The sequence below is a fragment of the Chlorocebus sabaeus genome, chromosome 9, assembly GCF_047675955.1.
Source record: "Chlorocebus sabaeus isolate Y175 chromosome 9, mChlSab1.0.hap1, whole genome shotgun sequence".
NCBI lineage: Eukaryota > Metazoa > Chordata > Mammalia > Primates > Cercopithecidae > Chlorocebus > Chlorocebus sabaeus.
The window spans coordinates 113,841,637-113,869,013 of NC_132912.1; the positions used below are offsets into that span (position 1 = coordinate 113,841,637).

Below are 27,377 nucleotides of genomic sequence, written 5' to 3' on the forward strand. Positions count from 1 at the left end.
GAAGGTGCTGACAGCTTCCCACTGTGCATGTCCCAGGTCTTGGAGGGAATGGCTGGTATTCCCGAGAAGGGCACTTTAAAGCTGAAACTTTGGAATCAGGAAGATTGGAATTAAAATCCTGGTTCCATCACATAGCTTTGGTTTAACCTTGAACAGAGGGCTAAGCACCAGTTTCTCCACGTGTAACTTGTAGAAGAAGTTGCCAGTGTTTTGGTAGGTTGCTTAGGCCTACGCTTGGCATCTGGTAGGGGCTCAGTAGTGCCAACCTTTTCTTCTCCAGTTTGGAAGCTGAGCAGCTCATTTTGCTCCCGTAACTGCTCTGGGCTGAGTGGGGCTGGGCTGGGCAGTGTTTTAGGGTGATTTGTGACAGAGATTTGACCTCTTAGGTCTTAGCTTTCTCTCTTTACAGCCTGATGGAAGACCTTTTGTCTTCAATAGCACAAGAGGGTGGGCCTAGAAGAACTCCAAGACCCATACGTGACCTGAACGACCACGATGCATTTCTAGACTTGAAACTGAGGTCTCCTGATGCCAGGTTAGTGCTCCTTGCTGCTTCTTTGTACCACAGGTTGGTTTAACTATCTTCTGAACATAATGCTCATTTCTGCCTCCATAACTCTGCTTCGATTCTCCTGCATGTGGAATGCCACATACATGCTCCCTCTGCTGCCTCCCAAAATCGCACCCAAACTTTAAAGCCAAGCTACACCACCATAGTTTACAATTTTAATAGTGGAAAGAACCTGGGGTTTGGCGTCAGTTATACTGAGGCTTAATCCTTGGGTCTGTCTTGCTGTCAGTTCCACTCCCCATCTCCAAAGGTGGCAAATGCCTAATGGGGGTACATGGTGAAGGACACCATGGTGCCGCTGAGAGGAGCTACTCATGGGCCTGCCCCCTGCCCTCCCATTCTTGAAAGCTCTGAGGGAGGGTCTTTTCATCACTCTTTCTTCTCATTCAAATGGATTGGGGCTAGAGACTTGTATCTTCCCCAGTTCTTCTGTGCCCACTGCTGGAGAGCTTTTGGTCAGAAGAGTTTCAGATCTAAACCAAAAGGGTTGGGTGTGGTGGCTCATGCCTGTAATCCCAGCACTTTGAGAGGCTGAGGCGGGGCGCGTAATTTGAGGCCGAGAATTCAAGAACAGCCTGGCCAACATGGCGAAACCCTGTTTCTAGTAAAAATACAAAAATAGCTGGGCATGGTGGTGCATGCTTCTAATCCCATCTACTTGGGAGGCTGAGGCATGCGAATCGCTTGAACCTAGGAGGTGGAGGTTGCCTTGAGTGGAGATCGCGTCACTGCACTACAGTCTAGGTGATACGGGGAGACTCTCTCAAAAAAGAAAAAAAAACAAACAAACGTAAACCTAACGGAAATCATGAGAAATGCAGATTTTCCCCTTAGAGGGAAAGGTTTCTACCATATAAGCTGCCCCTAACTCATGAGTTCTCCAAAGCTCTCCAGCGTGGGGCTAAGACGAGCTTAGATTTTGGTGTCTGAGGGACTGGGGTTTGCATCCTGGCCTCAACTCTGACAATCTACGTGACCCTGGATATGTTGTTTTTTTCCCCATGGCATCAAGTAAAAATGGGTAAAATATTACTTATCTCATGGGGCTGCTGTAGAATTAAACGAGGTGATAACTTTGCAGTAATAACTCAGAATTTAACATAGAAGATGGCTTTGGTCCTGTGAACTACAGGTCTGGGGGCAGGGCTGCCTCTGTGTAATCTCTGGACACTCTTTGATCCCATCTCCAACACTTGCCTCCTGCTCTGCTAGCTTTGTGGAATGGGGCCTGTGGATCCATATTTCACTTCAGGGCCACACCAGGGTTCCCTGTTTTTGTCCCAGTGTAAGTTCTGAAAGGGCAGAGCAAATAGGAGGAAGTGAAGGGAACTAATTGGAGTAATTTCTTTACTGCTTTATGCTTTGGTTTACTCATATGTAAAAATTTTTGGGTTTTGTTTGGTAAGAAACAAACACGTTAATGTAAATTAAGTGTTTAGAACAATGTCTGGTACAAAGTAATTGCTCAATAATGGTTAGCTGTTATTTACTTATTTATTTGGCACTTACTGTGAATTTGTCACTATGCTAAGTCCTGAGGATACAAAATGGGAAAGATCTAATTCCTGTCCTGAGTTTCATGTTGGAGATAAAGTAAATAACTAGAGTAACTCATTGTGTTATAGACAATGCAAGAAATTAGAATCAGTAGTTCTCACCAATAATAGGGCATTAACTCTGCAACATTTATTTCATTTATATACTGGAATATTTTGTGTGTTTAAGAAGAAAACAAATCTATGTGAAAACTGTTTATAATATAGATTTAAGAGAAAAAGACAGATGATAACCAGTAGAGTATGATCTCATAGAAATTGAAAAATAAAAAGACAAAAAAACTGGAAAAACAAACTGTTAGTAGTTACCTTTGCAGTCAATTTTTTCCTAAAATTTTCTTCTTACATTTTTCTGTAATGATCATGTATAACTTTTGTAGCAAAATGAAAAATTCTTTGAAAGCAAGAAGGAAACACTATAGTGTCTCCAGTTTAGAGGGAAGATATGTTACTGTCTATTGAAGAAATGAAGGCTGTGATGAGAGAAGATGGACATAATCAATTCATAAAAATTCAAAAATAGATGTTTACAGCAGGAAAAAACCAGTCTCACCAAAAAGGAAATCAACACGATGGGAAAAGACATTAGGTAGAAAATATTCAGAAAAAATTCCAATCCTGCACATTTAAGACTGATTCCTTATAATAAGAGGAGTCTGATATCGATGTTGATGGTTGGCACATAGGGAAATAAATGCATCTCCATTTGGTTAATGGAATAACTTTCTAGCAATGAAAGAAATGAGCCTGAGAACAACTGTAGGATATCTCGCAGTAAAAAAAAAATACGGAAATAATAAAGTCACATAATAAAATCTCGGTAAAAAGGAGAAATCACAGAACGCAAGGCCAGAAAGCCACGGCTGTGCTGGAGGTCGACAGCAGGTGTCCGTTCTGACTGCTGCATGCTCATGCTCTATTGGGTGCTAACATTTTAAATAACGCCTCTAGAAACACATGTGTTCATACACACTGGTATGATATGCAAATCGAGCCTTATCTTCTGGAGAGAAATCTGGCAATATTGTAAGAAGAGCCGTAACATTACTTACAATATTATTTTTCTCCATTGTCGCACTCTTGAGAAACACTCACTAAAGAACTAATATTAAGAGAAAAAAGATGCCCACAATAATGCTGTTTATGTTAGCAAGCATTGAAAACTATCTGATATCTACTCATAGGGACATGGCATATTTTCATAACACCACATAGCCATCAGGGTTGTTTGCAATGCCCTCTTCATATCTGAGTTCTCATGCAGTCCCACCAGTGGGTGCATATTGTCATTCTGACTTTGTGGTAGATCTATGTGACACGCCAAGGTTACTCAGAGTTCAGTTTCTACTCTACCACTTCTTCAGGAGCACAGTCCACAGCTCTTCCCATAGCTTGTGGCTGCATGTTTATGATGCCACATCCAAGGACTTTGTTTCCTGCTGAGTTTCAGTCACCTACATAGTAGGCATCCAGTAAACATTTGGTGGATGAATGAGTTAATATGATGAAATACACTTAAGTCAGTAGATGCGACCATTGAGAACCACGTTAATGCAGGAATAGTGAATGCAAAAATGAGAACATGGTGTTGAGTGTGACAAGCACACATATTACATGACTGCTCCACACTGGGTGTGCACAAAGACAGAGGAAATCGCTCACCTCACAGGGACTAAGTTCCGCAGGAAAGAGAACGTAAGTGCTTATATTTTAAGGACAGAGGAAGTGCTGTCCACCAGGGAAGAGCCTGTCTCCTGGCTGGCAAAGTCCTTGCTCTTAAATTATCAGTGGTTGATTTGGTACAAGGGCTAAGATAAAACCTGATGAGATCTGCAGGTGTTTGACGTCCCAAGAGCTGTCGCTCTGATGCTTTTTTGTGCTTGAAACAATTACAGAGTGAAGATGGGATGTACAAAGACTTGTGTGGATACCGTTTGTATTAGCCAGGATTCTCCAGAGGGACAGAACGAATAGGATATATGTCTTTACGAAAGGGAGTGTATAGGGGAGAACTGGCTCACATGATCAGAAGGCAAAGTCTCACGAAAGGCTGTCTGCAAGCTGGGGAAGAAAGAAGCAAGTAGTGGCTCAGTCCAAAAGCCTCAAAAGCAGGGAAGCTGACAGTGCAGCCTTTAGTCTGTGGCCCAAGGCCTGAGCACCCCTGGCAAACCACTGATGTAAATCAAAAGTCCAAAGGCCAAAGAACCTGCAGCCTTCCAAGGGCATCAGAGGAAGAGAAGGAAGCATCCAGCATGGGAGAAAGATGAAACCAAAAGACCCAGCAAGTCAGCTATTCCCATTCCCTCTTCTGCCTGCTTTGTTCTAGCCATGCAGACAGACGATTAAATGGTGCCCATCCACATTGAGGGTGGGTCTTCCTCTTCCAGGCCACTGACTCAAATGTCAATCTCCTCTGTCAATACCCTCACAGACAACACCCACAAACAATACTTTACCAGCTGTCTAGGCATCCTTCAGTCCAATCAAGTTGACACTTAATAGTAACCATCACACACCTATAGGCTGTCAAGGGCTGTGATAAGCACTGCCTGGAGGGTTGTGGAAGGATCCTCAGAGAGAATAGCTTTGTGCAGGATCTTGAGGATATGGAGGAGTGGATGCGTGTGCATGCACAAGCGTGTGTGTATGGGATACACACACGTCATATACTATACATATATATGCCTTTCCTCCCTCTCTCTATATATCTATTTATATGGCAATGAGTGCTTTGAGTTGGGGGAAAGTCTTAGCTTTTAAACACAGGGAGAGGGATTGAAAACAGAACCCTGATCTAGGAGTTTGCCAGTGCTCAGGACAGTGGAGTTGGAGGAAGGTGTTCTTGTCTCAGCTTTTAGGCCGGAGACAAAAGGTGGTCTCAGCTCATTAAGTAAGGATGGCCCTGGATCTGTAGGGAAGAACCAGAAAGGGGAAGGGGGTCAGAACTAATCAGCTCATATGGCTCCGGGCTTCACAGTACCATTCCTGGTCATCCTTTGTGTGTGCAGCAACAAAGGTCAGCCTTTGTTTTGCTCTCTGAGTGACTCCTGTCCTCCATGCCACCCTCCATGGAACCTGCTGAAGCAGAGCCTCAAAGTCAGGGTCACCTTGGCATGTATTCATAGCCACTTCTTCTGGGTTCTCCGTTGTGTGGCCTGGGTCGGGCAGGGTCTTGGCACCCCGTCACTGCGGTTGCTCATCTGCAGCAGCTCTGGCGTGTGCTCACTGTTCGCAGTGTTAGTCCTGAATCACTCACCGCAACTCACTTGCCTCGTGCCGCCCCATCTTACTTCAGTTGTCCTGATGACTAATGTGGTCACTTCCTCTCAGTTTTTAATTGTTTTGGTTTGTACTCGGTACATGCTGTTGTTGTCTTATGGGTTTTGTCTCCTCTTAGTGATGATGATGATGATGATGATGATGATACCTATTCGGTGATAATGATTCCTCACTCTCTATCCCAGCAATACAATGAAGAATGTCTTATGCACATTTTCTCTGACCCAGCCCTGGGCTCCTACTATCATGGGGCAGGGATGACTCAGACTCTGCTGATCTCAGCTTTGCAGATGCGATCTGGACGATTTCCCTGCCTGGGACCTAGATGGGAGCAAAATTGATGGAAGCAGTAGACATATGACACTCTTTGTGAGGTGTCAGCTCCAGGCTCTTTGTGGGGTTGGAGACTTTCTTGTACCTTCTGCATATTCCCTGCTTTTCTGCAGCACTCCCAGCAACCTCTTTTCAGTGGGGCGGAGAGAACCATGGTGATGGTATTGAAGGAATTGGATTCTGTCTGTAGCTCATCAGGGTCATGTGTGGGATAGAGGCCACGCGTGAAAATCAACCCACTTGTTATGTGGTGAATGTCTGTGGTTTGCATCCCCAGCCATCATTCCCTCTTCTGACAATAGCCTCACTCCCATCTATGTATTGCTCTCAGTTGGTGTGTTTGGGGTGGGCTCCAAGGTGACTCTATGAGCTAAACCCAGATTTGTAGCCTGCCATTGTATCCCCCACTGTGACCACAATGAGTGTGCCAGGGGCCCATCCCTGAATTGGTCAGAGCCAATGAGATGCCAGAAGACTTTCAATGGAGTTGTTGAGAAAGAGGCAGTGTTTTTTCCCACTGGATGTGCCATGTCCATCTACAACCTGGGGCACCATGGAAGATGGAAGAACTCTGAAAGAGGAAAAGAAATGGAGCCCTAATGACACCAATTGAGTCCTTAATCTAGTTGTATGTGAAGTAAGACCTATCTCTAGACTTTTAAAAAATTTCATGAGCCAATACATTCCCGTTCTTTTAATTAGGCCAATCTGAGTTGAGTTTTCTGTCACTTACAACAAGGAAGTCCTGACAGATATAGTCCTGTGACATTTGGGTCAAAGTCACCTCATCAATATGCTCAAAGATTGCATGAATTTGAAGTGAGTTTCTTTGTTTTGCTTCTTTAGTTGGGTGTCACTTTGTCCTTGTGTTATGATCAACTTTCTAATTCAAACTAAGTTGACACTGCCTTAAACAGTTCTTTGAACTTATCTAGAGTCCATCAAACCAAGGTCAGAAACCCATAACCCACATGCTGTCCTATGGGGGCCAACAGGTCAAGTATATAAGGTTACTTGGAACAACTCCTTGGGAGGGTGGGAGGAACTTTCAGTTATCCATCAATTTCTGGGATTCTCTTATGTTACTGGATAGGAGGTAGAGGACTTCTGACCATCTGGGCTTCCAGTCTCGGGGTCCATCTTACCATTTGCATGTTTCTAAAGAGGACAGAGCAGTTGTTCTCACAACTATTTCCTGGCTCTGCAAATAGCACAACACCATCATCGTCCCAGAGGCATGACCCAAATCCTGGCTGTCCTGTAACAGGAGCTGTTGCCACCAAGTGACTTATTTCATGGTGAAACCTTCCAGAAATGGGTTTAGACATTGTTGGAATGTGTATGTATTTTTGTGCATTGCATTTTGGGGACATTATTTGATCTAGTTGGCAAAGTGAAGCCAGATGAGCTGAGAGCATAGGTCATTTGGGCTGCCAGCTTTCTGCACTTAAATATTCTGCTTTATTCCCCTCACATTTCTATAGAAGTTCAGCTTTCAAAATTATGCAACAGTATTTGGGCACAAAACTCTGTAAATGCCAATAATCTCTGTAAATCATCTATGTGTGTACATGAATCCAGTGAAAAATAAAGGAGCATTGTGGTCAAATGTGTGGACCCTGAAGTCTACATACCTATGTTCCTCATTCACCTGAGGAATGAGGAATGTCTGTCTTGAGGAAGAGAGGAATGTTGGGGATCACATTTCTTTTGTCTTTCCAAAACCAGCTGGGGTGTCACTGGCTCACCAAATTTCTCCATGTTTCCCATTTACAGTCTTTTTGGGCTGCTTCATCACACCATGAAAGGGGATATATTATTTGATTATTTATTATTTGATTATTTATTATTTATTGGTCTATGTAAGCCTTTCCTCCCTCTCTAGCCTGAAAGTGCTGTGTGGGTCAAGGCTGTGCCTATCCTGCTCCCCACCCGAGGTCTAGCACAGTGCTTACATGTCGAGGGTATTGGGTACGGTCTTGTTGACCCTTGGGCCTTTGCTGCCATGGTGATGGGGTTGGCCAGTAGGTGTGAGGGAAGAGCCTGAGGGCAGAAGTTAGGGATGGGAGGAGAGGTGTGGGTGGGGTGGCCCAGGGAGTGGGGGTTCAGTGAAATAAGGAGGCTAGAACCTTGCTTCTTTGTACGAGGAAGGTTCATGTGGCCCATTAGCTTCACTGAGAATGGACCTGGATTCATGGCTTGAGGGGGAGCTAGAGACTTGGAAGCAACCACGGCCACTTAACCAAGGTCCATTGCCCTGGTGATGTGGGGTCCTTCCCCTGGGCCAACCCTTCTGTTGGGCCAGTTCTGTTAGGTGGTCTGTGTCCTGCCCCATGGGGTCTGAAGGACATAGAGGGGCTAATGGCCAAAGAACTATGGGCAAAGGACTTGCCCTTGTTCTTCTTGGATGGGAAGCATGGAGGACACCTGGAGTTGGTCCCTGATCCTCTGTTGTCTGAAGCCATATCCTCAGGATCTCATGGAGGCAGGAAGACCTAGTCTTGCTCTCAAAGCAGCAGGCCCTTATTCCTACCACCTCTGCCTCAGCTGGCCCGCTGCGACTCCTTGGGAGCCCCTCCTTAACCATAGCCCCCAACACATTGGCAGCATGCTCAATTGTTGACCAGGGAAGAAACTTATAGCTCACCAGAGGAGTGACCCTGCCCCTCTATCCCCCACCTGAGATGGTCTGGGGTCTCTTTCTGGATCCCAGATGTGCCTCTGTGTGTGTGTGTGTGTGTGTGTGTGTGTGTGTGTGTGTGTGTGTATGAGAGAGGGAGAGAGAGATGAAGGAAGAGAGAGAGAATTACTATAAAATTGGGGGCAGAGAACAAGTGGAAAGTCACAGAGAGTACTTCTTCCCTCTTGGGTGCCCCAGTCCCCAATCCTATGGAAGCTGCCTGTCCTGGGCATGAGGAGGCTGGGAAGGGAGTGCAGTACAGAGGGCACAGTGCTTCCAGGGCTTCTGACCTCCAGGAGTGTACTTTTGGGAAAGGAACTCAAATGTACAGCAGCTCCTCTTGGGTTACCAAGTGTGTAGACTTGTATAGGCAGCTGGGCCTGGTCCCTGAGCCGAGCCCCAGGGGCTCTGACGCTCCTATTTACTGTCTTCCTGACTTGAGCACACCATCTCCTTTTCCATTGTCTCTACTTTTTCATCTGTAGAATGGGTATCCTACCACCTCACTCCAAAGGTAAGTCTAAGGAGACCACAGGTGAGGCAGCACTTTGCAAATTCTAATGTTCCTTGCCACAGTGCTGAGGGACATGGTGGATGACAGAGCACAGGAGCCCCGCACTGAAGTGCTGGGCGTCCGCAGAGGGACAAGGAGGGACAGAAGAGGCTGCTCCAAGGAAGGGCATTTGGTTTCTACAAGAGTCTTGGATCTTTGTCTTCTTTCCCTGAGCCATAAGGAACCAGAGGCTCAGTCGGGCTTTGGGGTGGTGGATGCAGGCAGCTGCAGGGGATGGAAAAAACAGGCACCGTCCCTCATTGCCTCAGATTTATCCAGTTCTTTGTCCCTGGTCTCAGAGGGTTCCTTTTCAGACTGTTGGGAACTACAGGGGCCCTTGGACCTTCAAGTGTGATTTTTTTTTTTTTTAATGGAAGTGGTTCTAGAGAACTCAGGAAGAAAACTGGCATCATAAAAATATGATGTGATGTGGCTAACAAGAAAGCATAACAGGCCTGGCTCTGCATGGCCTAATATAGCCTGGCATTCAAGCCCCAGCCAGGATGTAAATGGGGATTGGTAATTGAAAACACGAGAGGTCTCTCGGATGGGATGACGGAGAGCCTGCTGCGATCTCTAAGGCGGACATGCCAAGGGGATCTGAAAAGCGGCCCAAGGGGACTGTCCTGGGTTTCTAAGTGTGGGTGGGGTTGGGACCTGGATGAAGGCACACCCCTGCAGCCTCCTGCCCACACTCTGCCTAGCGGGTCAGCATCGGACTGACCAGTTCAATTAGCCCTCATGGGGAGGAGTGGTGGGCTCAGCGCCACCAGAGGTCATAAATTCCATCACCCTGACCTCTTGAGAGCAGAGTGGACCAACCTCTCCATTCCCCTGCCCTGCCAGCATCCTGGCTAGCTGGTTTTGGCCCTACATGGACTCTCTGAGAGAACATGGCCCAGTCCTCCCCCTCAGACAGCGGATTGACGCCAACTTTGAGTGTGGAAGCATCATGGGGGCAATGCCAGACACTTTTTCTTCCTCATCCTCTCTCCTCCTGCAAAGACACAGATCCATGAGTCAGTCAAGAAGCTAAAGGACTCTGGTGCTATTTGGTGCTGACTTGTGACTCAGATCTGGGGAGATAGAGGGGGCAGAATGTGGGAGAGGAGAAACAAGTTTGGGAGTGAGAATGGTTTCCCTGAGGCCACCTTGCCAGGTGACCAGTTCATCTCCGTTTGCCTTGGGCCTTCCTGGTTTTGGCAATGAAAGTCCCAAATCCCAGAAAACCTCTCAGTCCAGGGAGAACCAGGATGGTTGGTCATCCTTTCCCATCAAAACCTCTGAAGTCTGCTCCTATGGGAGCACCATCTCTGGATTGGTGTCGCACGTGACTCAGCCAAGGACCCAGAGCCTCCTGCTGGCAGAGCTAGGACTTGAATACAAATCCAGGGCTGTTTGCCCCCAGCCTGCATTACTTAGGTCCTTCCATGAAGTGGGACACCTGGATCTCTCCAATGATCTTGGCCAAGGCCTTTCCCCAGGATGGAAGTGGTGGTGAAATAGCCAAAAGAGGGAGGAGAGGGGTGAATGAGTCACCCTTGGAGATCAAAAAATAAGACCCTGCAGTTCACCGTAGCTCAGAGATGTGGGATCCCAAGAGGGGAAAGATGCGATCTCTGCCCTTAAGGAGTTCACATCCTGCTTAGAAAAGTGCAGTGGGCTTGCCTTTGGGTGCCTGGCTCAGGTGCCACTCAGTGCCACCTACACACACTCACCAGGAAAAAATAGACAAAGGGTGTGGTTTATCAAGATTGCATTACTTTTAATTTCCCTTATAGAATGTATTCATTCAAGAAATATGTACTGAATATTTGTTCTTAAGTGTGTTGTTCCTTGTGTATGAAACATACTCTTCTCTTTTCCCCTCCTTCTGTCCTTCACCCCGATGTCCCAATTCCACCCATTCCTCAGGTCCCAGCTCAATAGGTAATATTTATTGAACACTTAATACAGATCAGGTGCCATAGTAAGCACTTTGCACTGCTTTAATTAAATACATGTAATCCTCATGAAAACCATATGATTCTATTATACCCATTTTACAGATGAAGAAACTGAGTGGTTAACTGGCTTGCCCCATCATGACATATGGCTCTTCACTGTTAGGCTGGGTCGCACCCCGGCTTGCACTTTCCCTGCAAGGAAGGCTTTCCTGAGCCCTAGTGCCCAGTTTCCAAAGTCCCTTTGATCAGTCTCCGCTGGAGCACTTGTCACCAATCTGTGACACACAGTCTCCTTGTCTGTCTCCTCCGTGAAATGGGGTTCCTGGAGGGTTGGACTCCTTCCTGCTGTGTCCCTGAGAGTAGGCATTTAGGAGGAGTTTGGTAAATACATATTGGATGAGTAAATGAATGAATTGATGGATGAGTGAATGAGTTGCCTCAGTGGCCATAGGAGCTCTGAGGTCCTCAGCAAAAGCCTTTGTTTTGTCACTGAGGGGCACTCCACACTGGCAGCATTGGGCTGAGGAGCTCTTGACGGCACAAGGCAAACAGCCCTTCTGAGTAACCACATAACTATGACATCGGGAAACAAACTGATTTTTTAAATACGAAAACAAGTTTAAACTTTTTACAGTAAATGACATCTTTTCATGAATTCTTGGGATGAAACTGAGATTTGGAGGAAATTTCATGCTTGTGTTGGTGTCGACAGGCGCGTCTCAAATTTCACCCTTCACCCAGCCCCCTGCAAATTCTCCTCTGCTGTTGGAGTGATTTGGGGAAAAGTTTGAGAAATGCCGCCTGGAGGAGCTGGCTGGAGCTCAGGACATGGGATGTCTGGACTCAGTGTGGGCTGAAGGAAGGGCATTTCAGGGAGGCGCACTGCAGGAGCAAAGGTGCAATAATGGGGACAGGTGGCCCTCTCCTTGTTCCTTGTTCCTGGAGCTGGGTGAGCAGCCAGTCCCTGTGAACGGCTCTGAACATGCCAATAGCTATTGCAATATACGATTAGCAGCCACATCCTGAAGTACCACCGCCACCACCACCACCAAGTACCATCACTTGGAAAACCTCACACTATTTTTAGTCCCTTTAGCTCAAGAAAATATTATATCATCTCTTTTCCTCCCTACAAGCCAATTCATTGTTGATCTTGTCCCGTCGTAAAACCCTGTTCTCCTTTTTAGCTGTGCGAGAGCAATCAGAGGTGGGGTGGAGTCCCTCTGCTATTTTCATATTTTGTGTCACTTGTTCACATGGGAAAAATCATGACATTTTCCCACGTTGGGGCCCTGTGCAACCTGACTTTGAATTTTAAGCATGTAATTGCTCTGGATCATGCAAGGGGGCCAATGGGCTGACCGACCAGCAGGGCTCAGGGTTCCAGGTGCCTGATGTTGGCATGACGGGGGCTCGATGCCGACAATCTTATTGATTTTAGAACCATTTCCAAGAAGAAGAGGGGGAACCAGTGCCCCGTAGAGTGGCGGGAGAAAAGAGGGGCAACGTCCTCCATTGAAGGAATCTTCTCTGATTCAGTAGGAAGGCCGGGAGATGCTTGGCAGTTCCAGTCCGTTGCAGGTTTACAAAATGCTTTTCCAACTTGATCTCTTTTGGTCAAAATTCTGGGAGTTGGGGTGGGCAGAAGGCATGATCTGCCTCCTACAATTGAGGAAACAGAAAGGGCCAGAAAAACAGCCCAGTGCCCCATGGAGCTAGAAATGGCAGAACCGGACTGCAACTGGAGCCGTGTAGTGGCTGATGTGATGGGTCAGGGGTTCAGACAAACATGGATGTATATCAGGCTTTTCCATTTGTTGGGTGAGTATCTGCACAGTCATTTCTCTTCTCTGAGCCTCAGTTTTCTCAGCTGTAAAATAGGGATGATATCCTCTCACAAGCTGGGTAGAATGTGATCATAGATGTGAAGTACGTAGTAAGTGCTCAATATATGGTCCCTATTCATACTATCAATACTACTTTTTGCTGCAGATGTCCCATCTCTCTGTGTATCTTGCCCAGTCTTCCCCTCTCTCCTTCCCAGAGGGTCCCATCTGTTATCTCTTTCAACTTGCAGCCAAATAAGCTTAAAGAATATGTAAATAGTGTAAAAATTCAAGGCACAGACGTGTCTGTTGTGTTCTGGATCTGCCAAGAGACATCGTTGCCATTTCTCTGCCACTTCTAGCTCCATGAGCCCCTGGGCTACTTTTCTGCCCATTTGTTTCCTCAGTTATAGGAGGAAGATGATGCCTTCTGCCCACTCCAAATCCCAGAACTTTGACCAAAAGAGATCAAGGGGGGAAAGCATTTTGGAAGCTGCAATGACTTGGAGATGTGCATGTCCTTTCAGCAGTGAAAGGGGATTAAGAGAAGCTGCCGCCATGGGCTGGAGTCTGACCTGGCATCACCTGGACAATGGCTGGCATTTGTGGAGCTGTGAGTTTCTAAGAAGGAAATTATCTTGGCACCTCAGCAAAGCGACGGGCAGCTGTCTAGAGTCCCATCTGTAGGGGACACACACACACACAAAACACTGGAAATTTAATGTCACAGGCAATGTTTACCCAAGTGCTTTCAGGGAAAGTTTGATGAAATGGGAAGATCGTTTTTGGATAAGCTGTGTGGGATACAGCATAGTCTCCCAGAGTGAGTGCCAAGAGCACAAGATGGTCCCTAAATAGGGTGGAGACAACCATCTGATGAGCTTTCGGTTTGCTGGGTATATTTGGGGCCAAAGCTGAATGGCTTGGGGAACCCCCTTGCCAGGGGATGCATGGGTCTCTCTATCATGAGTCTGGGCTGAGCCTGGAAAGCTGGAAAGGGAGGAAGGTGCAGTGAATATCAGGCATGTGACTGTCCTGCTATTAAGCCATTTACCCAGACTGTCCCACCGCAGTCTGAGGTTGACGTGATAGGGGTGCATACATTAGGCAGATGCTGTGGGAACTCCCTGAATGGTTGCCCAGCTCTGGGGTAGACCTGGCCATGCTTAAAGGAGAACAAACCCTGCCAGGATTTCAGGCGGCCTGGGAGGTGGGGGTGCTGGCAGTGAGTGTGTCTCGCAAAGGCCACTGTCCTAGAGACAAAGGCTGGATGGAGGCTGGCCCAGTTCCTTCTGTTCCGAATCCTACAGAATCTCCTTGAAATTTCATGGGCCTCAGGGGTCCCCATGGGCTGAGGGGTTGAATGCTCCATGGCCGAAGCTTCCCTCTCTGCTTGGTAGTGAAAACAGCCACCTCCCCACCACCCCGTACGGATGAGCCACGGCTCCTGGCCTCCTGCCATTCACATGGTCTAGGTGGATGGTCCAGCTAGACAGCCAGCTGGGCATGTGCTGAGCCCCTGCTGTGTGCAGCTACCCTGTTAGGTGGCTCCTCCTGTACCCAGTTTTTAATCCTTCCAATACACTTGCAAAGTCAGTGTTAGAATTCCCATTTTATAGAGGAGGAAGCTGAGGCTGGGGTTAAGGATTCTGCCTCTAGTGGCTTGGGGACTCAGTCCTGGTCTAGAAGGACCCTCCCTTCCATGCATGTCTTCCAGTTCTAATGTCCACACTGGCTGAGATTTCCAGTGTCCCGCCCCACTTGCTGGGTCCTTGTGGGTTTTTGCTGTGGGTCAGGGAACTTCAGGATTCATAGATGCCGGCTGACTTAGGGTCTGGGGTGCTGGGCTCCCACCCTATTAGGAACCAGCCATAGCTGCTGGGGCCTCCTACTCAGGTGAGGAGGAAGCAAAAAGGCAGTTTTTTGTGGGACCCTGCACAGAAGGTGGAGGCATGCTCAGGGGAATGGGGTGGGACTCCTTCTCTCTGCACTTTTCCAGTTTTTCTGGGCACTTGGTGGTGGGAACCCCAGGGGACAGTATTGCTTTCCTTCTGCTTTTTGGGGTGGGGCTGGGAGGTGTGAAAAGGAAATGCAGGCCCTGGGCAGAGGTCAAGTACAGAGGATCAAAAGACCCATGTGTTATTTACTTGTCCCATTTCCTTGCCAAAGGCCACCCCTGGAGCCCAAAGCCCGGATCTTCAGAACTTGAGTCCTGCTGTTGTTCTAGAATTCTGGACTGAGATAGGGCAGGGGGCCATGGCCAGATGGATTCTTGCCTCGTTCTAGCCAGGGGAACAGCCGACTTGTTGGGCTGGACCAGGAATATGGCTACCCCCTCACCCACTTTAGGAATCCTAATTGATTTCTTTTTGACATTGCACTTTGCAACTCCCTTCTTCTGCAGGTGAAAGGGCAAACTGGAAGGTAAAACCTGCGGCGGCAAGGCCTTGAATGTTGCTTATCGCCTCCAAGAGCAGGGTGGAGAGAGTGACAGCTTTATGATGATTAACCTGTGAGTCTGCTGCATTGGAAAAAAATTAATCACGAGGCCCAAGACCTCCCCACCCCCAGCCACTTTTAAATGCTACTTTCTCAAGGCTGTGAACTTGATTCTTCCCCTCCAACTCATTCTGTTTATTTTGAATAATACTTCTCAGGAACTTTTACATTAAGCTTTCCTAGCTGATGTTGCTTGGTTTGGACTAACGTCAATAATAGGCTTATTTCCCTGGTGTAATAATGGAAACTATGCTTCATTTCATGTGCCGCCTCGGCTAAATTGTGGTGGCAACATGGAGCTCTGTATTGGGAAGAATCTGGAGCTGAGACCAGACTCAGCAGAAAATAGTGCTGTGATTGATTAGCAATGCCTGTCATGGCCATGGGAGGCAGGAGTGGGGACATCTGTGCCATCCCCTATTTAGGAGATTAAATTTAATTTCCCCACTCCTGTCTGTCTAGTCTGTAGCAAGAAGACCTTTAACATAAAAAGTCAATCCTCTTCTACAAGGGTCCAATATGCTGTGCCCAGTAGGGCACGTTATGCTCTCCAGAATGGTCTCGCTTTTCACCCAGCTTTCAGAGTGATTTTTTTTTTTTTTTTTTTTTTTTGTGACAGAGTCTCACTCTGTCGCCAGGCTGGAATGCAGTGGCACAATCTCGGCTCACTGCAACCTCCTCCTCCCGGGTTCAAACAATTCTCCTGCCTCAGCCTCCTGAGTGGCTGGGACTACAGGCACACACCACCACGTCCAGCTAATTTTTGTATTTTAAGTAGAGACGAGGTTTCACCATGTTGACCAAGATGGTCTTGATCTCTTGACCTCGTGATCCGTCCTCCTTGGCCTCCCAAAGTGCTGGGATTACAGGCATGAGCCACTGCGCCCTGCCCAGAGTGAATTCTCTACAAAATAGATACCATCAGCTCCCTGCCACCTACAGCAACACACGTAGCCCTTCAACACGTGGACCCAGCTTTCCTCCCCGGCCTCACCAGCAATACTCCTGCACCTGCACCTTAGAGCCCAGGTGTGCGGAATTTTTCTCATTGTGTTCGGAATTCACAGTGCCCTTTCCTACGTTCTTGCATTGTCATGTATGTTCCCTTTGTCCGGAACATCTCTTCCTTTCTTCTTATCCTTTAAGATCCAGCTGACCTCTTCTGCCGCGTGCCGGATCCTAGCGCACGCGCAGCGCGAGTTCCAGGCGCACAAGCCAGTGAAGAGGAAGCGGCGGCCTCTGAAAGGAACCGGGGCCTGAGGAAAGACGGTCGTGTTACAGCTCCCAAGAAGAAGAACCTAGAAGTCAGGATCTGGAAGAAGATCGAACATGACGTGGTGATGAAAGCCAGCAACAGCCTGCCCAAGAAGCTGACACTGCTGAAAGCCTCGATCAAGAAGAAAGGGGAGGCTGCTGCCACCTCCTCCAACAAGGCACCTTCCTGAGGAGGCTGGCCCCAGCGCAGGCCAACATCGCAGCCCCCGCCTCCACGATAGGACCTTGCAGGTGATCCCACAGGCTGCACTGTCAGGAAGAGAAGGACCCTGCCCCCCAGCACTGGGTCTCACCTAGAACTTCACTGGGAGCCTGGCCTTTGGGCAGCAGATCCTAGGGTGCTGAGAACCCAGCAATGGCCGGGAAGATACAGTCACCAACTTCATCTGCCCCTGTCCCCCTTCCCAGGTCCTACCTTCACAGGTTCAACCCAGCGCAACAAACCTGAGTTTATCATTTAAAAAAAAAAAAAAAAAAAAATCCAGCTAACATGTCACTTCCTTCATGAAGTCCTCTCTGATCCCTCCAGACAGATTAGTCCTTCCCTCCATCATCTGTATTCCCACAGCATTCTGTTCATTTCTCTGTCATAGCACAGGGACATGTAGACAGACAACTAAAGACGCAGCAAGCTGTTTCCCATTAGACCGGCAGCCTCTGGAGGGCAGAGACAGCCATGGGATGCCGTGGTGTTAGCACTGCCTCTGGCTCCCAGAAGACGCTTGTTGAGGGGTGACTGAAGCAATCAACATGAGGATGAATGAACTCCAGGATGTGTTGTAAAGTGACTTGAATTTTGATTCCCATTTGTTCGAGCCTGCCAAGGCTTAAATCGCGTTTGTTGGAATGTGAGAAAAGGAGGAAGAGTGGTGATTAAATGTGCTTGATAAAACTTCTCTATTTTGCGTTTGGAATAAAAATGAGAAGCTTGAGATAAAACGGTGCTTGTTTCAGTGCTGAACAGGCTTCTCCAAGCAGGGCCTCGTGTCTAAGTGTCTAATCCTCCCCTCCAAGTGGGGAGGGTGGCACCAGGCTGGGCACTGTCGTGGGGGGCATTATAAGGGGTGGCAGTGGGATGGAGGTGGGAGACACCGTTTCCCAGGTGGCAGGCCATGCATGGACGGTTCCACAGAGGGGCAGCCAGAGGCCAACATGCAAGGGTGGGAGTTAGTCGGGTGGGGCAGCTGTTCCAGGCAGGGAACAGCATGTGCAGGGCATGAGTTGTGTGCATTAACTTCCACCACACCCAGGGCGCCATGCTGAGTAGGGGGAGCGTTCCCTGCTTCTTTCTCATCCAGATCCCCAGCTCCACCAGGCTGCATCCCCAAATGCAGTGTTCACTGGTCTGTTGATTTTACTTTTCTTGGGTGGCTAGTAGACATAATTTGTGTGTCTGTGTGGAATATGGCATCTCGTGGAGGTGACTGGTGGTGTCGGCTTCCCTACAGAGTTGGCTGTGACCCTGTCATCATTCTCTCACTTGGTGATATGGTTTGGCTCTGTGTCCTCACCCAAATCTCATCTTGAATTGTAATCCCCATGAGTCTAGGGAGGGACCCGGTAGGAGGTGACTGGATCATGGGGGCAGTTCCCCCATGCTGTTCACATGATAGTTAGGAAGTTCTCAGGAGATCTGGTGGTTTCATAAGGGGCAGTTTCCCCTGCACTCTGTCTCTCTCCTGCTGCCTTGTGAAGAAGGGGCTTGCTTCCCCTTCACCTTCTGCCATGATTGTAAGTTTCCTGAGCCATGTAGAACCGTGAGTCAATTAAACCTCCTTTGTTTATTAATTACCCAGTCTCAGGTATGTCTTTATAGCAGTGTGAAAATGGACTAATACACTCGGCTTTTCTGGCTAATGGGAAAGGCAGGCAGGGAGGGTGACACTTGCAGAGCCAGCACTGCAGCCCACCATCCCTCCCCTTTCATGACCAGGAAGGGCAGAACGTGAGAAGCAGAGCTGGGATTTGAAGGGAGTCTGTGGGCCCCCTGGGGCTGAGCATGTGTAATGAGCAGAAAGAGTTCGGGCCACTCCGAGTGTCCCCAGACCCTTCCCCCATCTCTTCCCACAGGACTGAGCTGGTGAGGCTGCCTCACAGGGCCAAGGAAGGTCAGCACATTCAATCCGGTCCCGCAGAGTCTCCCCCAGGGGGCAGCAAGGATTTCACTTGGGGCTCTGCCATGGTTATTCTCTGCTGACCCTGACCAACGCCATGTGGGGTGGCTGGCACCACGCCCTGGAGTTTACCTGTCCTCTGTGTGCTCATAGCTCAGTAGAGAAACAAGATTAATACTGACAGGCAAATGATACAGTTTGGATACAATCTGAAGCTATTTGGGACACAGGCACATCCTCAGAAAGTTGTGCGAAATGTGTTTGCCATCAATAGTATATGGCCTGACTAAAAGGTCTCCCATGCCCCCTTCTCCCTAACTTACACCTCAAAGCAGTGCTGCCCAATAGAAATGCAATGGGAGCCACCTGTGTCATTGTAAAATTTCTAGTAGCCACATTAAAAAAACTAGGAAGAGAAGTTGAAGCTAATTTTAGTAAAACATTTTATTTAATCCAATCTATTTGGAATGTTATTTCAACATGCAAGCAATATAAAAATTGTTAATGGGCTATTTTACATTTTTAAAAAATACTAAGTCTGAACTGTGGTGTATTTTGTGCTTACAGCACATCCCAGTTCAAACTAGCTGCATTCAAGGGCTCCATAGTGGCATGACCTTAGCTGCTATTGCATTGGGCGGCAAAGCCTCAAAGACTTAAGCAAGTTATTTAGCCTTTCTGTGCCTCAGTTTTCTCATCTGATGGATGGGGATGATAAGAGTACCTAGAGATAATACATACATAGGGTTTAGCACAGCCCCAGGCTCAGGAAAACCTTTGGTAAATGCTCATTCATTATATTGCTAGTGTTGAAGGCAGGGGGGTGTGCAGTTCTCCCACTTTGGGTTTGGCTTTGGGAAGCAACTTTCCTTCAACTTGGATCCTGTGTCCACCTCGGTATTAGCTCTTACAGCCCTTTAGCCTACTGGTCCATTCCTTCTGGCTTGCTAGGACTCCCAACACCTCCCTGGGCAACGAGCTGCTGGGCTATGATGTTGGTGGGTGGAGGGGGAGGTGTTTTCCAAAGGAGGGGACCAAACTTCTGATCTCCTAGGGGACCACTTTGTTAGCTTGGTTTGTATCATGGGTATCTAGTGTATTAAATCCATGGGGCAGCTCATGACTCCTTTCAGCATGCTCAGGAGAAAGCCCAAAAGCCGGTAGGGTAACCTGTATGGCATTTTGCCATTTGGCCAGTTTCTGTCATGTGCAAATACGACAGTTCTCATTGGGAGCTCTGGAAGTGGTGTTGTCCAGAGGAGAGGGGCCCAGCCTTGCTTTTTGCCACTAGGCTATGCTTAGTGTCTGCCATTCAGAAAGCCTTCAGTAATTAGGGTTGAAGACCAATGTTTCCTCAGCTCTTGGTGGGATCCATCAGCTCCCTGGAGAAAACAGGTTGCTTATCATAGCCAAGTAAGAGGTCAGGGCTTGGTGTGGATGTCAGCCCTGGTCCTGGGCCCCCCACCGTGGGCTGCTAGGCCTAATGGGGTCTCCCTGAGGGGCCTGCTCCTTGCCTCGCCTCTTTGCCTTATCATCTTCCTTTCATCGTTTCATGGATTCCACAATACCTCCCATTCTTCATTCATTTCACTAATACTTATTGAATACCAACTGTTTGCTTGGCACATGGTATACAATGGTAAACCCTGCATCCATAAGCTCACTGTCTAAGAGAGTAAGGCACTACTCAGACACTACGACCACAGCCAGTGCCTGGGTGCGAGGGAGGGCCAGTTGGCTTGCTTGGTTTGGTGTGTGGTTGGAGTATTGGCATTGTTTTTCAAGCTTTCCAGGTGATTCTAAGGTGCAAGCAGGGTTACAGCCCGCCAGTAGGGGCAGGGGCAGGGGTTGGGGGGTGTGGAGGGAGAGCATGTGGTGGGGTGGGGGTTGGGTGGGAGGAAGTGCTTTGAATACTATTCCTGGGTGCTCTCTGCAGCCCAGGTACAGAATCCGAAGCACTTCCTCCCACCCCTCTCTTCCTATCTGTGTGACTGTATGTGGGACATTCTGATACAGCCCCATCAAAATGCAAAATTGCTGTTTTTAAATTTTTTTTTTTTTTTAGTTTTTAGAGATAAGGTCTAGCCCTGTCACCCAGGCTGGAGTGCAGTGGCGTGGTCATAGCTCACTCCTGGGTTCAAATGATCATCCCACCTCAGCTTCCCAAGTAGCTAGGACTACAGGCAGGCCACCATGCCTCGCAATTTTTTTTTTTTTTATGTTTTATTTTCATAGAGATGGGGTCTCACTGTATTGCCCAGGCTGGTCTTGAGTTCCCAGCCTCAAGCGATCCTTCCACCTGAGCCTCCCAAAGTGTTGAGACTATAGGCCTGAGCCACTGCACCTGCCCCTCCTTGTAATTTCCAAGTAACACACCCATCAGTTATTTTAACCTTCCGTGGTTGTTGTTGTTGTTGTTGTTGTTGTTTTCCTAACTTAAATGGTACCTGAGCCTCACTCCAGGATTTGGGATAGGAAGAGGCTGAGAAAGTGGGGAAGGATATTTGTTTTCACACAGTACTTGGTAAATCATGAAGAAAGTTGAAAGCATAATATTACAATTTTTAAATTTATTTTGTTGAATAGGCAATATATTCATGTGGTTAGAGAAAAAGGTTTAGAGTGAAAAATCTCCCTTCTAGTTTTACTTCTGTGAAATTACCACCCCCTACCCTTAACAGGGAAGCACTTTCATTTTTTGTTTTATAAATTTTAGTTTAAAACTCCTTTCACCTCCCAGTTTTTTATACTAGAAGCAGTGTAATGTAAACACTGGTCTGCCCCTAAACAATATATCTCTTGGAGCTCTTTCTATGTCAGCACATAAAGAGCTTCCTGATTCTTACTTTTTTTTAAAACAGCTACACAGTACTCTGTTGGATGGATGTACTGTAACATCATAATTTATTCGACCAGTCCCTATTGATGAACGTTTGTTTGTTTCCCATCTTCCTCTGCTATAATAAATTACGCTGCAGTGAATAACCTTATAAATATGTCACTTCACATGTTTGGAAGTCTGTCCGTGGGATAAGTTCTCAGAAGTGTGATTACTGGGGTTAAAGGGTATAAGCATTGCAATTTTGATAGATTTTACCAAATTGCCCTCTGTGGGGGTTCTCCCACCAGTAACGTATGAGGAAACTTGTTTCTCTACAGCCTCTCCAACAGAGTGAGTTCTTAAACTCTTGGCTCTTGGCCAACTTTGCTAGATAAATGATACTATCTCAGTGTAGTTTTCATTTGCACTTTTATTATGAATAAGGTTGAGCATCTTTTCATAGAGTTAAGGGTCAGTTATAAATTTGTTTTCTTTTAACATTTAAGTTCAGGGATACATGTGCAGGTTTGTTACATGGGTAAACCTGTGTCATGGGGGTTTGTGGTACTGTAAATTTGTTTCCTATGAACTCTTTACTCACATCCATTTGTGTGATTATCCTTTTCTTACCAATTTGTAAAAGCTTGTACATTTTAGAAAGATTAGCCCTCAATTTGTGATATGGCTTATAAATATGTCCGCTTAGATTTTTCTTGCTTATTATTATTTTTTTTTGAGAGACAGGGTCTTACTCTGTCACCCAGGCGGGAGTGAGGTGGCACAATCACAGCTTGCTGAAGCCTCGACCTCCCAGGCTCAAGCTATCTTCCCACCTCATCCAAGTAGCTGGGACCGTAGGTGTGTGCCACCATGCTTGGCTAAGTCTTAACTTTTTTGTAAAGACAGAGTCCTGCTATGTTGCCCAGGTTGGTCTCGACCTGCCGGCCTCAAGCAAACCTCCTGCCTACGTTTCCCAAAGTGCTGGGATTACAGGCATGAGACACTGCACCTGGCCTGCTTGTTATTTTTTTTTTCCATGCAGAAGTTTTAATTTTTATTAATCAAGTGGATCAGTCTTTTATGAGTTCTGGAATTTGAGTGTTGGCTAGAGATATTACCCATGGATATATAGGAATTCTGCTGCTTTCATCCAGGCATTTCATAGTTTCATAGTTTTTAGTTTTAAGTCTTTGATCCCTTTGACGTTTATCCTGAAATATAGTGTGGGGTATGGATCCGACTTTATTTTTCTCCAGATGGCCACCCAGTTGGTCCCATACAGTTTATTGATTAAACTATATTTTTCTCACTGATCTGAGATGTCACCTTTATCACATCCTCAGTTCCACACATAGCGGGGTCTATTTCTTACATTTTTATTCTGTTCTATTGGGATATTTCTCTGAGCATATGCCAGTGACACTCTGATTACTGGGAATAGATAGCATGCTCTTTTTCATAGCTCCTCTTTTTCTGTTTCTATGGATATGTTGGTTTACTTTTCTACACGAACTTTAAAATCAACTTGTCTACTCTTGTAACGTCACCCTCCACCCCTAATTGTGTTAGTATTTTATAGACCAGTGGTTAGGAATGTAGATGCTGGAATGAGACTGCCTGCATTCAAATCCCAATTGCCATTTTCTCTGTGAGTGGGCAAATTTCTTAGTTTTTAAAACTTCAATTTCCCCATTGAATATTCCACACAGTATCCTGTTATGAGAATATTCACAGAAGGAACCCAGCTAACCCTCATTTCATTTACTAGGTACCAGGTACAATATACTTATTGCTGATGTTATGATTCTGATCATCATCATTGGAGTGTCTCCATGACAAAGTGTCCCCACACGAAAACAGCCGTATCTCAATGTCATGTGTCACTGGAGGGTGGAGAAGGAAGGGCTCTGGTAGCTTAGTTTGTCTATGACCATGAGACTGGGTGTGGAGGGCCTTCATGGCCTCTTGTCTCCAGTGGAAGAGCCTCATGTGTCCTGAGATTTAACACATGTTGGAACCTCTGGGGGCTGGGAGTGTTGGCTGGACACCCTGTGCCCTTCTAAATCTCAAAACACAACCCCCATCTTTCCTCCTCCCTCCACTTCTCAGCACCTCTCCTCATCATAGATACATTCTTTGATTAAAGAAGAGAGAGGCCTGAATAATAGCAAGAATGATGAAAATAACAACATTTGCTGGTATTTCATGCGTCTTATCCTCCCAGCAACTTGGAAGGAGTAGCTGGGAAGGAATCTAAATCATGGTGACCATTCAACAGTTGTCAGGATTTTTGATTTTGATGCATAGCTTCCAATAAACCCTATTGGGCTGGAGCTTGACATCTTCCTCTTGCTACGGAGATGTGCAGCAGTGAGAGTCAGTCTCAGGCCAGATTCCACCATGTGAAGAATGAGAGGTAAGTGTCCACCAAAGCCTCACCCCCATGCCTGTGAGTGCAGAAAGTCCTTGGCATTTGGACAAGCACCATGTGTAAGAACACTCCAGGAGAAGGAAACAGTGTTTTGGTGGCAGAACCTGCCATCTTTCTAGGAACACCAGGTGGCAGACCCCTCCATCACGTATGGGTTGGGGCACACAGAACCAAAGGGAATTCTAGTCCCAGAGCTGTGCTGGGCCCCTGGGTTTCTGCATGCTTGAACCCTGTTTATGCAAAGGCCAGAATGCTGGACAGTCTTTCTAACCAGCCCCAATTCTTGACCCCTGTTATTTACCCAGGACAAGTGTGTCTGACCTACATGAGGTTAGGCTATAAACCCTATGGTGTGAATTTAGATAAAGGTAGTTGAAGTCCTTGATAGCACCTTCTAGAGCATGTGTTCCTGACAGGGAATCTCAACCATTTACTCATTTTCTTAGGGTAAAGATGAAAGTAAATTTATACACACGTCTACATTTCCTTCACATTGTTTATACTTAAGTATTTTAAGGTAATTAATAGATGAGATAATAGGGACTTAATTCAACCTGACTTCACACATGGGGAAACTAAGGCTGAAGAAGGCAAGTAACTTGCCCAAGGTTACATGGCCACTAAGTGGGGTTCTGGAATTGAAACCTAGGTCTCTGCTGCCCAAAGCCTAGGTCTCTGCCCTGCCCAACTTTCTCTGAACAAGGCTTAGAGCTCTCAAAATCCTCAGTTCAGAGTCCCTCAGTAGTGTCTGATGTAAGGTCTCTGACTTAGGGTGGCTTCAGACCCTCAGCTATGGGTCCCTGAAAGCTGGTCCCTGAGGGACTGAAGGAACTCGGGGGGTAGGAGCCCAGGCCCACATCCAGGCCTGGAGTCAGGCCTTCTACGTCCAGCTGTGTGACCTGAGGCAGGTTACTGCATGTCCTGAGCCTTAGGTTTCCCTTCTGAAGAGTGAGAAGGATGATTCCTGCATGAAACAGTGTGCATCAAGATTTAATTCAGTGCCCAGTACATACTAGATGTCTGCAAACTGTTGCTGTCATTGTAAGGAATAGAACACTCAATGCAAACAGGTTTAATCACATGAAAGGTGGTGTTTGGTTCATGCAACTGGAAAGTCCAGAGGCGGGTGGGTTGCAGGATTGGTTGGTCCAGGGCCTCAGTGATGTCACCAGAGATCTAGTCCTTTTCACCCCTCTATTCTTGTCTACAATGACTGCCAGTAGCCCCATGCTTCATGGCTGAATTCATAGACTGAGCCACGGCCTGGTGATCCCTCTGAGTAGACGGGCTTCAGTCACAGGCTGTCTTTGGGACCGATGACTCTGGCCAGGAGATGGAATATGCTGGTTTGTGTGAGGCAGTGGGGCCTACCCCTCGAACTGGAGGCTTCATTTCCTCCAGAGAACACGAGTGTGTGTGTGTGTGTGTGTGTACATGGAAAGCAGGTGGCTGGTCCAGGGCCAACCAGGGTTCAGTTAGGAAGAGGAAAAGAGGGCTGGGAGATGAGTGGGCAGCTAACAAATACTGTGGTTTTTCTTATCCTTTCCCTTTTCTTCAGAAAGTACAAGGAAGATTCCTCCTATGACCCCATCTCTACCCTGTGGCTAACCAGTTTCTTCTCTGCTGCACAGACAGCCAGGGGTCACTGCTGTCTTTTGTTGCTCACATCCGTTTGACACCTGCAACCTGTCCAAATGGGGTCCCCCAGGATGTTTCTCCAAGAAGCCTTCTGGAGACCTCTAGCCCTCAGGGAGCTGTCCACCTCTGAGGACCTCGGCCTCACAAATGGTCTCTCAGCGACACTTTGTCCCACCATGCTTTCCTACCCTGTGGTGACTGACTCCCTCAGAATGAGTGGACGCTTAGGAGCCATCGTCCTGACCATGCCCCTGATCCCACTCTTGGCCCTTTGCCCAGCAGGTGTCACCCCAGCCTTGGGCTGAGCTGCTCCTCATACCAGCGCAGGGCTGGGCACCGGCCTTGCTGCCTAAATCCTCCTGCCCTTTTCCCCCTAGGGGCTTTCACACTTGCTGCGTCTTTTGCCTGCAAAGTTCTTCCCAGCACTGGAGCTTTCATTTCCATTAGAGCCCAGTGCACATGTCACTTCTTGGTGAGGCCCCTGACCACCCAAGAAAGCCACACTCCCTGTGATTCTTTATCTCAGCACTTATGTTTCCTTCAGGCACTTTCCACAATGTGCAGTTGCTTCATGTGTAAGAACGCTGTCCCACAGAGGCTGGGGCATGGCTGCTGCAACTCTTTTATCCCCATAGCCCACAGCAGATGAGACAATCAACTTTCATTGAATGGACTACTGAGGGTAAGTGTTAGTAGGCCTGAAATCCAGCATGAACTCGGGGTATCCGTGTGACAACCGCTGCCCTTTATCCTCCCTCCTTGTCTCTGCCCATTAGTCTATTGTGGTTTCTGTTTGGGTCCCGGTGAACATCCCTGTTCTGGCTGGGCCTGGAGCCACCCTCTGAGTCACAGCCTGCCTGGTGGGGGTTCCAAGCTCCCTGCTAGCTGTACCAGTCTCCGCACTTCCCCAGGAAGTGGCCTCAGCTCCTGTATCTCGATCTTGTCAGCACCCTGAGAGCATCTGGTTCTATGGGTGTGCTGGGGACAGGGTGCTTCCCCCATTCATTGCTTACACAACAACCTCACCTGGGAGGCCAGCCTGGTGTCTTCATCTGTTTATCTCTCTTCGTCCTTGAAACTGCATGACCCCCAGCAGCGCTCCAAGTAGAGGTCTTACACTAGCCCAGCTAAACTCTCCCTTTCTTCCTCTCTTCTCTCCCCTTCAAGGGCCTCGTGCTTGCTTCATCACCCCCACTTCCTCTCCATGCCAGAGCCAGGGATGGTAATGGCCATAGTCCTCGTGAGCCCTTTCTGCGTGCCAGGCAGGCGTGCTGCAGGCTTACCCATGAATGAGCCCAGGTGAGTGCTCTTCTCCCCATCTCACAGATGAGGAAACTGAGGCATGCACAGGTTGGGAAGTGAGTTGTGTTTGTTGGCCAGGACTTATTTTGACTGGTAACTACATGGTTCAGGCTGGCTTATCAAAGGGTGCTCTTGTGAGTGGTCTGCCACCAGTGGGACCGACAGGGCTCCCTTGGTTCTGCCAATGAGAGCGGTGGATGCCTCCACGTGGAGTCCCGTCATTAGCCCAATATTCCTGACTTCTCTTCTCCCAAGGCGATAGGAAGGATAAATGATTTAGCTGATAGGTGAATTTGGGAGAACAAACAGGTCTCAGGAACCCTCACCTTTTTCTCCTGCCTGCAGGGTGCCTGGATTGCTACTGTTCTTGGTCACGGAGTGAGCCAGGAGAATGGCAGCCTCCCTCCCCTGCCTGAGCTGCCCTGGAGCAGGACTGGGAGGGTTCAGGGCTGTGGGAATGGAGTAGGTGATTTGTCTAGTTCTGGGGTTTGATATCAGAAGACCCAGGTGCTTGCAGCTCTCAGCCCTATTCCCCCAAATCAACTTTGTCAGC

The 27,377-nt window shown here is 47.5% G+C and overlaps 1 pseudogene; it reads left to right on the plus strand.

The window, feature by feature from the left end:
* Positions 1 to 18,092, plus strand: part of LOC119627973 (leydig cell tumor 10 kDa protein homolog pseudogene) — a 29,374-nt pseudogene extending 11,282 nt beyond the window's left edge.
* Positions 18,093 to 27,377: the final 9,285 nt, after the last annotated feature.